This window comes from Pleurodeles waltl, chromosome 5 (assembly GCF_031143425.1).
Source record: "Pleurodeles waltl isolate 20211129_DDA chromosome 5, aPleWal1.hap1.20221129, whole genome shotgun sequence".
Lineage (NCBI taxonomy): Eukaryota > Metazoa > Chordata > Amphibia > Caudata > Salamandridae > Pleurodeles > Pleurodeles waltl.
The window spans coordinates 1,763,903,813-1,763,917,766 of NC_090444.1; the positions used below are offsets into that span (position 1 = coordinate 1,763,903,813).

Below are 13,954 nucleotides of genomic sequence, written 5' to 3' on the forward strand. Positions count from 1 at the left end.
AAGGAGCGGCCACGACTGCGGCTGAGACAGATGCGGATGGAGTGTGTCAGGGTGAATGAGGAGTTTAGGAAAGTACCCTCTTTTTGGCATGTTACCCCCAATTTCTGCCTGATGAATCCAGCAATACGGGTGGTGGACTAAAGTGACCCCGACAGTCCCAAGGTCCAGCTGTCCAAATTTGGTGTAGATAAGAGCTTGCCTCCCCACGCAAGACAGTATCTCTGCGCACCATGTGACTGGCAGTTGCCAAGGCTTGTGTGCGACCTTCCAAGAAGTTCTTCGTGCACAACACAGCTTAGGCCCCCAGCACTCCATCCTGCGACGCACAACTTCCTGAGTGGTTCTCCGGCAGCGTGGGATCCCTTTGTGTTGTGCTGTGTGGGCATCCATTTGCACCTTCTTTGTCCCCGTGCTGTGGGGCTCCTGTGTGCGCTGCCTGGTCTTCTGAGGGCTCTCTGAGTTGCTGAGAGCCCCCTCTGTCTCCTCCTCCTGGATAGAGGCCACTAGGCCCCTCCTGGACTCGAGCAGCAACATTTTCCGCTAACCGCGAGCTTTGCCTGTGCCTAGGCTTGTTGACGGAATCCAGTGATGCAAATCAGACTGCAATCATCCATCCGGCGTGGGGCATCTTCTGCACCAACCAGGAACCCGCATCTGACTTCTTGGGTGCATAACTAACTGTCTTTGTCTTCTCACCAGTGGTTCTTCTTTTGCACCTTCATCAGGGTTAGCAGTGGCTCCTGTTCTCCCTGGATTCTTCAGTGCGTCTTGGACTTGGTTACCTTCTTCCACAGGTCTTCAGGTCCAGGGATCCATTGTTAATGTCTTGCAGTCTTTTCTGGTTCTTGCCTAATCTTCTATCATGACTTCTTGTGTGTTTCAGCAAAACTTACTGTGATTTACTCCTGTTTTCCTGGGCTCTGGGGTGGGTTCTATTACTTACCTTTGGTGTTTTTTTTACACTCCCAGCGCCCCTCTACATACTACACTTGCCTAGGTGGGAGACCGACTTTCGCATTCCACTATTTTAGTATATGGTTTTTGTTCCCCCTAGGCCCATTGCAACCTATTGTGATTTTCACTATTTGCACTGTTTTCCTACTGTTTTTACAGCTATTTCTGCATTCTAGTGTATATATTGTGTATATTACTTACCTCCTAAGGGAATATAGTCTCTAAGATATTTTTGGCATTGTGTCACTAAAAATAAAGTACCTTTATTTTTGTAACACAGTATTTCCTTTCATGTGTGTGAGTACTCTGTGACTACAGTGGTATTGCAAGAGCTTTGCATGTCTCCTAGATAAGCCTTGGCTGCTCAGCCACAGCTACCCCTAGACAGCCTGGCTTCTAGACACTGGCTACATTTCACTAATAAGGGATAACTGGACCTGGTATGAGGTGTAAATACCTTTGGTACCCACCATAAACCAGGCCAGCCTCCTACAAGGAGGAGTGCAGGTGTTTGGGGAGTTGGTGGAAGTTCTATCGATGGTTGATGTTGGCAGGTCCTAGGTCATAGATGGCTTTGTAGGCGTGAGAAAGGATCTTGAACTGGCATCTCTTCTGGTTGGGGAGCCATTGGAGGTCTCTCAGGTGGGGGGTGATGTGTGTTTGTTTGGGGTGGTCCAGGATGAGCCTGGCAGCATCGTTCAGTATGTTCTGGAGTCTTCAGAGGAGCTGGGTGGAGCTGCCAGTGTAGAGAGCGTTGCCATATTAGAGGCGGCTGGTGATGAGGGCCTGAATGACAGTCTTTCTAGTGCTGGTTGGGATCCATCTGAAGATACTCTGGAGCATACGAATTGTTTGAAAGCAGGAGGAGGCAACTGCGTTTACTTGTCATTTCGTGGTCAGTTGGGCGTCGATGATCCTGGGGTTGCGTGCATGGTCAGTGGGTGTGGGTCCAAGTTCTGCAGGCCACCAGCTGTGGTCCTATGTGGAGGTGTTCTTCCCAAAGATCAGTACTTCAGTTTTGTCGGAATTGAGTTGGAAGCAGTTGTCTCTCATCCATTTGGCTATGTTGTTCATGGCACTGCGTAAGTTGGATTTGGTGTTGGAGGGTTCCTTGGTGAGTGAGAGGATCAGTTGAGTATCGTATGCATAGGAGATTGGTAAGTCTGTGGGATGATGAGATTTCAGCCCAGCCTAGATACCAGTAGATCTGTTATTGCAATTAAAGAAGCATCCTGGTCAGTATCGGCAGCTGTGTAAATAGCTGCTACGTTGGCTCCCATTCTCACTGCCTCTTTTATGATGCTTATACACACAGTGTCTTGACCCCCCACCTCCCTTTCTGAGCTCATCCGCTGCGAGCGATGAGCGCTCTTAGGGCGTTTTGGGGTGGAATTGAAGGCAATACCTACTGAAATGACAGGAAGGGAAAACATTCTATGTATTCAGTGGCGTAATGCAAGCTGTTAGCCCCCAGCCCCCTGAACTGCCCCCCTCCCCCTTCCCCACCCAGAATGTCATTAGGGGCTCCAGAGTCTTGTATATCGCAGATATTCATTGGCCGTAGGCTGACTGCCCCCCACCAAAGCCCACGAGCGCCCTGAAGGGTTGGGGCCCCCCCTTCACTGCAGGGACTTGTTGCGCCGCCGAAATGCCAGACGGCAGAGTGGAAAGGCATGACATTGAATAGCAGAGCGCTGCTGCCACAAGAGACGTAACGCAAGCACGTTCCCGAATTTTGGGGTAATTTAGGCGCAATTGCTCCAACACAGTTGCTTTCTTGGGATACCAGTTGCTACTCTGGTGCCCAGTTAGACAAAATAAAGAGCTTGTAGAAGCACCCTGCTCCTGTATTACAATTCATATAATCATTAGAGAACTTCAGGCCTTCTTCAGTGCTTAACATTGTTTTTGCAATTCACTTCATGCGACTGGGTTCCATTCCATGTTGCTTGCTTTTCATAACACCACTTTGTATACAGCCAACAAGGGTTGTGCTGTACAAAACACAATGTCAGGAATATATTTCTCCACAGTTGCACATTGTTTCAAAAATGTCAATGTTAGCTTTAGTTTTTTTTTGTGTATGTACCTCATTAATCTGCTAATATTTATGTTTCTGAGCAGCTGCATATCCGCCTTGGTCTCCTGTTCTGCCTTGTGTACTGAGACGCTCTCAGAATTGGTTCTTTTGAGTTCTGAACAGATAACAATTTTTTCACAACTGATTAACAAAGTTGTCGAGGGTCACCCTTTGTCTTCAGATGTATCCTAGATTGTAGCCTTGTTACTTTGAGGCCTTAACTGTAGCAATGTGGCAGTATACAAAACAACCTAACAGGATTCTCTTTGTAAAACATTTGTGTGTGAGAGTATATATATTTATCTATACATACAGCATTTATATATTTGTATAGATTTATAGATCTGTATATTTAGCACTTCACGGTGGCGGTAGCCACTGTTTCGTTATGTTTTGGTCACACCTTCCCATTAAAAAGCAATTTTTTCATGTGCCTATAACTTTTGACCATGTGGCTGGATTTGCATGAAACTTGGCAGTTGAGTTCGTTCAGCTAAGTATCTGTGAAAATCCGTCCATGGGGAAAAATGTTATAGGAGAGTGAAAAATAATAAAAAGGCTTAATGTCGGTCTGTCGTCTGCATTTTCAACTCGCTAATGTTACCATGTGCCTCTTATTTTCCCTACAGTTAAACACCCGAATTCTTGACATATGCTTTCTGCTTGCACTCTCTGCCACCATACAGTCTTATGGTTTGTCTTCTTTGGATGTCTAGTGTCTTGTAGAAAGTTTAGTTGTTTGTCTGAAATGTACACTTATGTTTGCGTGTTTCCTCCCTTTAGTGGAGAATTGTATTGTTGGATATAGTTGTGGTTCTCTGAAATGGTGCAATAGCTATATTGTGATTTTTCAGCTATGCTCTGAGTTTATGTGCTACGGCTTCAGTCTAGACTGTCCATTGAATTCACTCTATCGTGGATAGATATGTATAGGTGGTTCTGGCATCTGTCCAGGAACCACCACGTTGTTTCTGCGTGAAAAAATTGCCTTGAAGCTGTGCCGGAATGATTTCATCTTGTAGGCATAGAGGATGGGGTTAATGGCGGAGTTTGCATGTGATAGTATTATGGCTGTCTGAAGCAGAGGTATGGGGATGGAGAGATTGGGACACAGCAGAGATAAGCTGTTGAGAATGTGCAGTGGGACCCAGCAGACGACGAAGAGGAAAAGTACCATAAAGAGGGATGTAGCAGTCTTCATCTCCTGCCTCATGCTGGTGGCCTGCCTCTGCCGGAGACTGCCATGCGTGCGGTCTGTCATAACACGACGGATCTGCTTCTTCACTGCTATGAAAATTTGAGCATAAATGATCAACATGATGATCAGAGGCACAAGGAAGCACCCAAAGAAGTTGAAGTAAACCATATAGGTCATGTCTACCAAAGACGTGAAAAAACAGTTGGCCGTGTTTGGTGCAGGTTTGTGCCATCCCATCATTGGCAGCAACCCCATGAGGAAGGACAGGATCCAAGTCACAATGATGACCACCAGAGCACATTCATGTGACATGATGCTTCTATACCGGAGAGGGTAAAATACTGCCACATAGCGCTCTACGGCCACTGCCAGCAGACTTAAGGTGGAGCTGAGTGTGAGCATGATGAGCACGGACAGCATGAACAGACACAGTTGCAGGTTGTACTGTGGGAGTCCGATGTTGGTCAGGATGGCACATGGGATGGCAACTGCCCCCACACAGACGTCTGCAATGGCCAGAGAAGCCAAGAAGTAGTTGGTCACTGTCCAAAGCTTGTTGTTCTGGAGCACTGCAACACACACTAGAGTGTTACCGAGTGTGGCAAAGAAAGCAATGACAATCTCTGCTGCTGTGTAGGGTACATTGAGCACAGTGGAGATGGGGTGGTTGTTGTGATCTATAGTATTGCTGTTTGGTAGAAATACAGTTGAATTGTTCATAGTCCCGGGCAGGGATTGTTGACCTTATGTTTACAGTGCAGTACAGTAGCTGTAGACGTGACCTACAAAGAAAAACCAAAGGTCAGCAACAGAAAAGTGTTTATTGTCCAGTGTACAGATTTGCTTGTTTCATCTTGTATGAAGATGTAATCCATCTTTTTTGCTTGCCTACCCTGTTACCAGTGGGCTTTCCATTCTCTCGACAGTATTGCATGATTATAGTTTTTCTCTGAGAGTAAACCACATTGGATGGCACGCTGGCCACTAATACTGATCTTTGCCAAAACCTAGATCATATATTTTCCAGTATGCTATTTAATTCTGGCATGCAGCTTCAGTTGTTCAAATCAACATCTGGGTTGCAAGTGTTAACTAGTTACAGAATCCACCATGGATGTCCCATACTCTCTGGCAAAGCCTTTATAACCCACATTATGCTAAGAATGTCAAATAGTCACTGAATACCCGAATACCACCCCCACCCGCTTCTAAGAAATCACCAAGTCACAAACTCACACACACATACACACAATCAGTGTGACTGGTGATTGTCAGCCACCTTCTGTCTTAGATCCAGAATCGTCTGGTGACATATTTCTTTCCTCCTCAGCTTGCCCTTAGAGAATTAGCTAATAGGTTTTGTTAAAAAAAAATTGTTTAGGGGAAAAAAAATCTAAATATAAGCTAAGGAGGTATTGGAGAAGTAAATTAATACTCTGCAGTGCTCAGCTCTTCTGTTAGAAAGGCAGATAAGTGGAGTATGATGGGCCTCTTGAGGAGTTGGGAACTATTTTGGTGCCCTAGGAAAGTGATATTGCTGTTGAAGAAAGCTGGAGAGAAAGGTTAGGTGAGTGAGTTCATGGAAGTTGGGAAAACAGCACAGAAGGATGCAGGAGAAGCACATATGAGAGACCAATACAGACTGCAGGAGGGGGGTGAGAACCACTCTGAAGAGAGCAGCAGCACAGAGCGGTGGGCGGCTCACAAAGTGACTTGTGCGCTGTTTTGGAGTGCTTAACCAAGAAGAAAAGTGAGCAGTAGAAGGATGGATCCAGCCAGTTAAAGAAATCGTAGAGGCTTTGCCCCAGGGAAAGGATAAACACAAGGTGGACAGTCTGGGACAAAACATTTTACTGAATAGGAAGCAAGTACGTATGAGAAAGCCAACTAATGGTAAAGAATAGGCCGGCTTTAAGCCCCTCTATATTTCTTAAGCCTACAATATGTCTTTTGCAACAAGACGACTTGCGTTGTCTGGTATGTGAGGACAAAAAAATGAATAGTGGCTTTGAGGCACAGTATGCAGATAAATGGTGAACAGGTGTTAATTTTTTTTAGACTTCATTGCTAAAATTTCTTTGCGAACTAATACTTTGTTTTTTAACTTTCTCCCTTTTCCCTGGTTTTGTTGTTACTGTTTTTTAACTCTGTACACAATAGTGTCACTATTACCTAACTCGGTTATTGGCACACAATTCATTGGCTTCAAAAGGAAGGAAGGCTTGAAGCTTTTTGCTTGGACTCATGGCCGTGATCTTCTTATCATACATGGATTTTAGGACCTAGAGCTTAACCCCCTGAACTTTTCATAGAGAATCTTGTTTATAAAGATCTTTTTATCCCACACATTTTCACTCTGTTACCACCGATTTTGACGCTTCCAGAACAGACTGGTTGGCACTTACCATTTGGAAGGTGAACAGGTTTACCTGTAAATTCCTAAAACACGTTCAAAGGAATAGTAAGTTACAGTGCTGCATGTCAATAAAGAGGCTAACTTTCGATCCCCAAAGTCTCTAGTGTGATGAGACTCTGGCAAGGTTGAAAAAAACAACCCTCTTTTTTCCCCTCTGCCTCTTCATCCCAAATCACATAGTTCCAGCTAACATTTTGAATGGGGATGTAAGTTGACTCCTTAAAGCAGTCATCCAAGTACCGTCTGTTTATTTACACTACAGTTCCACAAAAGTACTATCTGTCTGTATAAGGGGAATAAATAGTAATTGATAGCTAAGTTAGTCTCATGGTCTTGGGGTGAGAGGGAGTGCAGAGGGGAAAACGTGAATGTGAAATAAATCTACCCACTAGGTAGGAATATTTAATTTAATTGGACCAGTCAGTGGCAGAATAAAAATAGCGGTGAATAATTATACGCATGAATGAAGGTCGACATCATAACAACGATGTACCATGGCACACCAAAAAGTCCATAAGGTTCAGTCCTTCGTGTTTTTATACAGAAACGTATAAAACTGTAATGTGGTCCATCAAGAAGATTTAAATTTGTTTGTTTTCGTATGTCTCCGATAAGAACACCAGCTACTCAATATGAGCAATAGCCCCTTCAAATGAGAATACAGCCAACACGTGTTTTGTTGTTATGAACTTGGGTTGTTCTTCAACCAACATTTGTGCACCTGAAGTGGTTGGGTGTGGTACCGTTTGGCACTCTTGATACATTGCAGCACAGCATATGACTAATTTTGTTACTGAAGGAACCATAGAGCACAGCCCCTATTGTTTGTATAATATAATTAAGGTCGACATGTTTATGCCCATTTCGACCTCTCAAAAGGTGTCATTGGCATTTATCAGGATGCATATGACCTTTCCTGCATAGTCAAAATAACATTGAAATGTAGGTTTTTAATATACTACCTGCATCAGTGGTATTGTATTGGATGTCCAGTAACCACCTCAGTACTCCGAACTGTAGGCCATAAAGATTTAGAATTGATTCTGCGTTCACAAAATAGAAGTCACGGTCGAGTGTTGGACCTAATAATCTCAAGACTGTGGCATGAGCTGGGGGATCATGTAACTTGTATCAATTACTATTTATTTCACCAAGCTAACCAGTATTTTAATGGGTAGCGGCTTGCCTATTCTCCATTGGAGAGGTGCCATTAGGGGCTCGATGATGAAGCATGCCACCCATTCGGTGGGTGAGGGGCTTCGTCCTTTAACAGAGAGGGGCCTTTCCTTCCTGGTTTGTGTTATTCCTCATGTACAGGCAGATAGTTCATTTATGGTATTGTAGTTACTAGGAGGCTGGACTGACTGCCTTCATCCTCTGGACCCTGATAGATGTTTATTTACACTGCCAGAGCTAAAAAGATTTCTTCGTAGTGTCACACCTGTTACTTTAGACTTGGTTAAGCTTAATACCAAACGGTATTATTTAGAACATGAATAGAACTACAGTCTTAGCTCTGCTTGTCTTGAGTCTGTCCTCCTATGAGTGGTAGATGGGTGAATTGGTTCCAGGGCAATGTTTTTGAAAGGGATTAGGCCAAGGTTCTTTAAAAGCAGAGGATGTATGAGACAATAGGGGAATAGTTTACCCCCTGTTTTCCAGCATTTTAATTAATATTGTTTTCTGGGAACGAACTTCAGTTTGTGGGGAAAGAGGGTGGCTTGTTGTTGCTGATGGGTTATGAAGATGTCTCTATTCCGATTTTATACCGGTTTCCTTCGGAAGCAAAACTTGTAAATATGCCACATAACTGCATCTCTTTGAGGGGGGGAAAGGGATGAGAAGGAGTTTAATATTTAAAAAAGAAATGGGATTGAAGTTAAGGGGAGCCTGGTGTGAGTCGCTAGTGACTTGAATAGGTTCTTAGATGGTGTCAATTTTTACTTGTTGCTGATGCTCACTGACTGAAGAACAAGTGCAGTCAGTTAGGGTGAGGTACAAGTTCATGTTGAAGAAAGCAAAGGAGGATGAGCATGGCTCGGGAGCTGGACTCCTTGATGCCATTATATCATCACATATTAGAGCTAGGGTAGTTCCAATACTTATTACACAGGTTAGAAGCTAAAGTGAGGTTGGCTGTGAAGATGGATTTTAGAACTAGTTTAAGGTGAGCAACAGCCTTTCTACATTTTTTTTGTAGGTTCCTTATTGATTGGGAAGGATCTGATAGAGTGCCAGTGTTGTGGACTCCAAGATAATTTTTTCACAAAGGAGGTTGCCACTGCCAGAAAGGACTAACAAGAAAGTTACGGTGGATGTGGGTGATTGACTGGCAGTGCTTGTCTAACGCTAATGGCTGTGTCAAAGAAGTTATTGAGGAAGAGCCGAGGGCTGTTTGGGGATGAGGATCTGGGTTTAATTCTTGATTTGTGTGTATGTGTGTTTTTTTTATTTTTTTTATAAGACTTGTGTTTTTTTTTTTTTCTGATTTTCCCCGTGATGATGAGGTGGTAAAAGGGTCTATTTGTTCTTGATAAATTGTTGTAGGAACCGTCCAGCTTCAGATGTCCTAGTTTCAGGATTACCATGGGTACATTTCTATCAGCAGCCTCTGAGATGGGTGACAACAATGTTGTAATGTGGTTTCATGGTCATGCGAATATGTAAGAAGGGGATCCGAGGGAGCCTGATATTAGCATGACTTTCGGGTTTACCCTGTGGGCAAAACCATTGTTTTAATGTTTGCAACAGTAGGGCAAGTTTTTATACATTGAAAAATAAATGGGTAGCTGCATCATGAGAATAGACAGCTGAGTTCAGAAGGGCGTCCCACATGGTTTGGGTGGTGACTAGGTCTAGGGAGTGAACTTAGACCGGTGTGTCAGGAGGCAGACGAGGGCCCTTAGCCTAGGAAATTAGAGACTCGTAGACTGTTTTATCTGTCTTACCACAGGTTAAAGTCACCTACTGTGTTATTTTGGTCTGAGAATGGTCTTTGAGCATTTTAAGTCTCGGTTGGGTGACTTTGGGGGTGAAAGCTGAGAATTATGTTTATGGAGGCGGTAAACAAAGTGTTGATTTTTAGGAAGAGACTTCTGTGTTGAAGATGAATAGGGGAGAATGAATGGTAGCTCTTCAACCTTGTTTTTGCTATTTTAGTGTTCTAAATAGCAAGTTCTAATATTAAAGTGTAATAGTAATAGGTGGATCAGTCTTATAAGGACCAACGGCTGAGTTTGTCTTCTTGCTTGTATTCAGTTTTGTAATTTACAGGTGACACAAAGATGTACATAGTAAGCATTAAAACTACTGAGTTATCTTGCCGGCTCACTGATGAAATCCTGCCACTTAATGCTTGGGTGCAGTTGTGCTCCTCACACGTTTAGCCTTTACTGTGTAGGGTATGTGTAGTGGATAAGTTTCGGTGGTGCTGATTTAGGTGAAGGCAGAAAACAAATTGATGTACCTGTGGACTAGGTCTTGGCGCTATGGTCTGTGAGCTTAGAAAGCGAGCAATACAGATCTTTTCTTAGTGTTGGAGATAGGAGTTCTGCTCTACCATGACGTTTCTGTGGAGGTGTTGAATGAGGGTTGTGTGTGTCTTTAGATTGCAAGGGTTATAAGTGTACGAGGACTAGCAGTGTGTTAGGGCTCAGTACCATACTGCCTCGGGGAAAGTATGAAAAAAGAGCTGTATACAAGTGAAGATGTAAAGTAAAAAAGAAATGTAGAAAATCCCAGCTGAGGGTAAGGGGATATTGGATTCAAAGAAATGGTATTGCAGACACTTACTACATCCAGCAGCTGGGCAGTGCATTTTTCTCTTGCAGCGTCTCCTGCAGCATCTGGCCTTGTTTCTGCACTGAACATGTTTCTGACTTTGCTTTGAGACCAGGCAACTTGTCCAGATGGGGTTTAAGCCATGATCATTCCGCAGTGTGTACATTTCTTTTTATACCTCCGCTTACAGTTATGATGTTGAACTGCTATGACAGATATCCATAGATCTGACAATTAGGGATTGTAATTGGCCACCAGGAGAGTCCCACCTACCACCTTATAACCCATGAGAGCAAGAATTTAATTAGGTGCTTTGTGGGCGATGTTCTCACATTTTCCTAATGACTGATGAAGTGTTTTTGAAATATTTGGTCTAAGGCTTGCTGAGGGCATCAGGGGAAGTGTTTTTTGAATGACCATTGTTAATTAGGTTTGTATCATTCCCTTGGTATTTCTATTAGAAGGTACTATGTGGGTAGCTGTAACTGACCCTCTCCAGCTGCTACGGCTAACTTTACAAAATGCTCTGTTCTTTACCTGATGATTCTTGCACTATGGACAAGAAGCAGGCACTCATTGTGTTGTGTTCTCCTCCTTCTAATCTCCATAGTAGATCATGGTGAAGAGCGAGTTTTGAGTATCTAACTGAATGTAGTGTGCATACATATACAGAGTGACTTTCGCTTTGTGTAGCAAGCACATATGGAGTCTTGTGGACTCCACTCACTAGTCTACACATGTGAAACCACATGCCCACACACAGACATAGTTACAGGCAACCTTCATACATGTTGCATTCATCATGAAGTCCGAGATCTGTGCCTCTTCCTGTAGATTAATGCTGCCATCCATAATCAGTCTCTTATATTCTGCATATAAATGGTAATAGCCATTCTCACAAAAATAGATGTTTTGACTGCCTTCTCGACATCCGAGCCTAGCTGTGAGGCCTTACACTAATAAATGTGTATCACCATTTGACTCCCATGGTTGTTAAGCTGGCTGATGGATAATAGACTTGTCTGTCACACATTCAAGAGAGTATTTGCAGTATTGGTGTCCACATAAACACAGATGAGAAACATAATCCACTTTTGAGACAAGTCCCTCCTTAACACTGCTTTTCATTTTATGGCACTGGTGGCTAAACAAAGATTAGCTAAGCACTTTTAAATGGCTGCATTCGGTTTTTACTAACTTCTATAACATGATACAGTTCTAAAGTAGTTATTCAAAAACTCAACTACAAAATCGCTTCCATATTTTGCACTCACTTAGTACAAGTCACAGATATTGCAAAGAGAGATTTACATATGTCATTGGGTAAGCAAGCAGAAACGAACAAGCACAAAATTATAAAGAAACCATTTATGATAAGAGGAAATGGTGGGAAACGCTACTTACAATTGTAAGGTTTAATGACGTGCTGATGTGAAACTTTGTATGGAACACATGACACTAGTCACACATCAGGACATCACGTCCTGTCCTATCAAGTGTGAAGAATGTGTTTTCTAGTAATTATGGTGTCCATCTGTGAATTTACTGTGATACTCATGAAGAGTAGCGTTTCTCTGCACATGTGGAATTAAATATGCATGTATGAGGTATTTCTGTAAAGAAAACCTAGTCAAAAGGCAGTGCAGTGCTGTACAAAGTAAAGGATATCTTTTAACGTCTTTAATAGAACTAGTTAAACTAAATTAGTCATCAGCAAAACTATTTTGGAACGAAAAAAGTAAAGTGGGATACTGCTGGGCTTATTTACTTTATTTACTGTGTCATTGCAGGAAGCTGTTTTGTGGTTGCAGCACATCACCCCTGCCCCCCCACCCCCAACACAATTCTTTTGTCTGTTTTTTCATGTAACTTTGACTGACATGTACTGGGTTCCTGCTAACCAAATCCCCATTGCTCCCTCCCCCAAAACAAGACACCTGGTCACTTGATAACCAACTGGCCTGCACCTCCTAATTCCATAGTAAATGATACCCCTGGCGATTGGCAAAGCACTGGTAGCTCTCTGGGTTTCTTGGTATCTGTACAGCAGCAGGATGAGTCGGGTTCTCCTTGAAGGTGGGTGCAGGAGTCAGACTGGCATGGTCCCCGCCAAGTCCGCCGTGCTCCTCATCGCGGGTTAGCAGTCTTCTCTGTCCACTCCTTCTTTTGTGTCCATCAAAATCTGAACTCCTGGTATCATGGGTTCCCCTAAATACTCATTTTAGGGGCATTTAGGGGAATGAGGGGTAGAAGCCAACGGTGTTCCTACCCCTGAGGTCACTACGCCCCATAGATGACCACTTCCTTGGGGGAGTGGGCATCACTCTGTCCCAGAATTCCTAATTCCACCCCACACAAGATGGTGGAATGCCTAATTTTGTGTTCACTTCACGCTGGTCACCCTAGAGGTGTGTCCAGCCTGGCAGTGCAACACGTCTCCTGCATAGCTAATTATTCTGCCTGTCCAGGTGCCAAATGGCCCCTGATCCGAGGGGTTGGCATCCCCCTCACCTCTTGAGGGAAGGCAGATTTGCATACCAAAGGCGGTAGGCTCTTTGAAGCACCCTGTTTTGCAATGCTAAGTCGCGGGTCATTCTGTTGGGAATGGTAAATAACACACCTGCCAGAGCAGGCTTTGTTCCTGCCCGCACAAGAGTGTGGGCTCTCACGCTTGGGGGTGGTGGTCAGAAACTCATCTTTGGTAGCAGGCTGGCTAAATCCAGTTTGTCAGCACACCAGTAGTTGGTAGGTTTTCAGGGGGTACCTCTAAGATACCCTCTTGGTGCATGTATTAATAAATCCAACACTGGAATCAGTGTGGGTTTATTAGTACGAGGTGTTTGATACCATGGTTTCAGTGAAGCCATTATGTAGCTGGGGAACTCGTTTTGACCAGTGCCCAGTACATTCCTTAAGATGGCTTCCCTGTTCACTTGTACTGTCAGTAATTGAATTGGCCAGCACAGGGTTATGTCCCCTCATACAGATATGCCAGCCCCCCCGCTCCCCATGTAATATAATGCATTCTGCCTTAGAGCTGCAAGGTCTGCTGTAGGGGTGACATGTAGTGATTTCACTTCTTAGAGCACCTTGTCACGCAGTCTACAGTGGCAGTCTGTATGAGTTTGGTGGTGGGTCCCTTAGAGTGGCACAAGTTAAGCTGCAGCTGTTCGGGACACTCTTTAGTGCTTATTCCCTAGGTACCAGAGGTACCACTTACTAGGGACTGACGGAGGTGCCAAAGGTCTGTCCACTTGGGGTTCAAGTGACCAGTTCTCTTGTTTTTGGGGAAGGAACACTGGCCCTAAGGACCTGGTTAGCAGGAACCCAGAGCACTTCAGTTAAAGTTGCATCAAATACCAGGCAAAAAGTGTAGGTGTGGATGAATATTGCAACCAAAACTCCGTTTACTACACCCCTCATGGTGCAAGAAATTGTGGGGTGGGTGCAAGGGTCCACGGTTCCTCCTCGGCGCTCAACCCTTGTGTGAATCTGCGACTATCCATGGATCCAGACCACAATTAAA

General features: G+C 43.9%; 1 protein-coding gene and 1 pseudogene across 1 annotated transcript in view; one reads left to right on the plus strand and one right to left on the minus strand.

Moving 5' to 3' along the window:
* The window catches only part of PARP1 (poly(ADP-ribose) polymerase 1), a 377,066-nt gene that overhangs the window by 62,791 nt on the left and 300,321 nt on the right, over positions 1-13,954 (plus strand). The window lies entirely within an intron of this gene.
* Positions 3,945-4,952, minus strand: LOC138295202 (adenosine receptor A2b pseudogene; annotated as a pseudogene).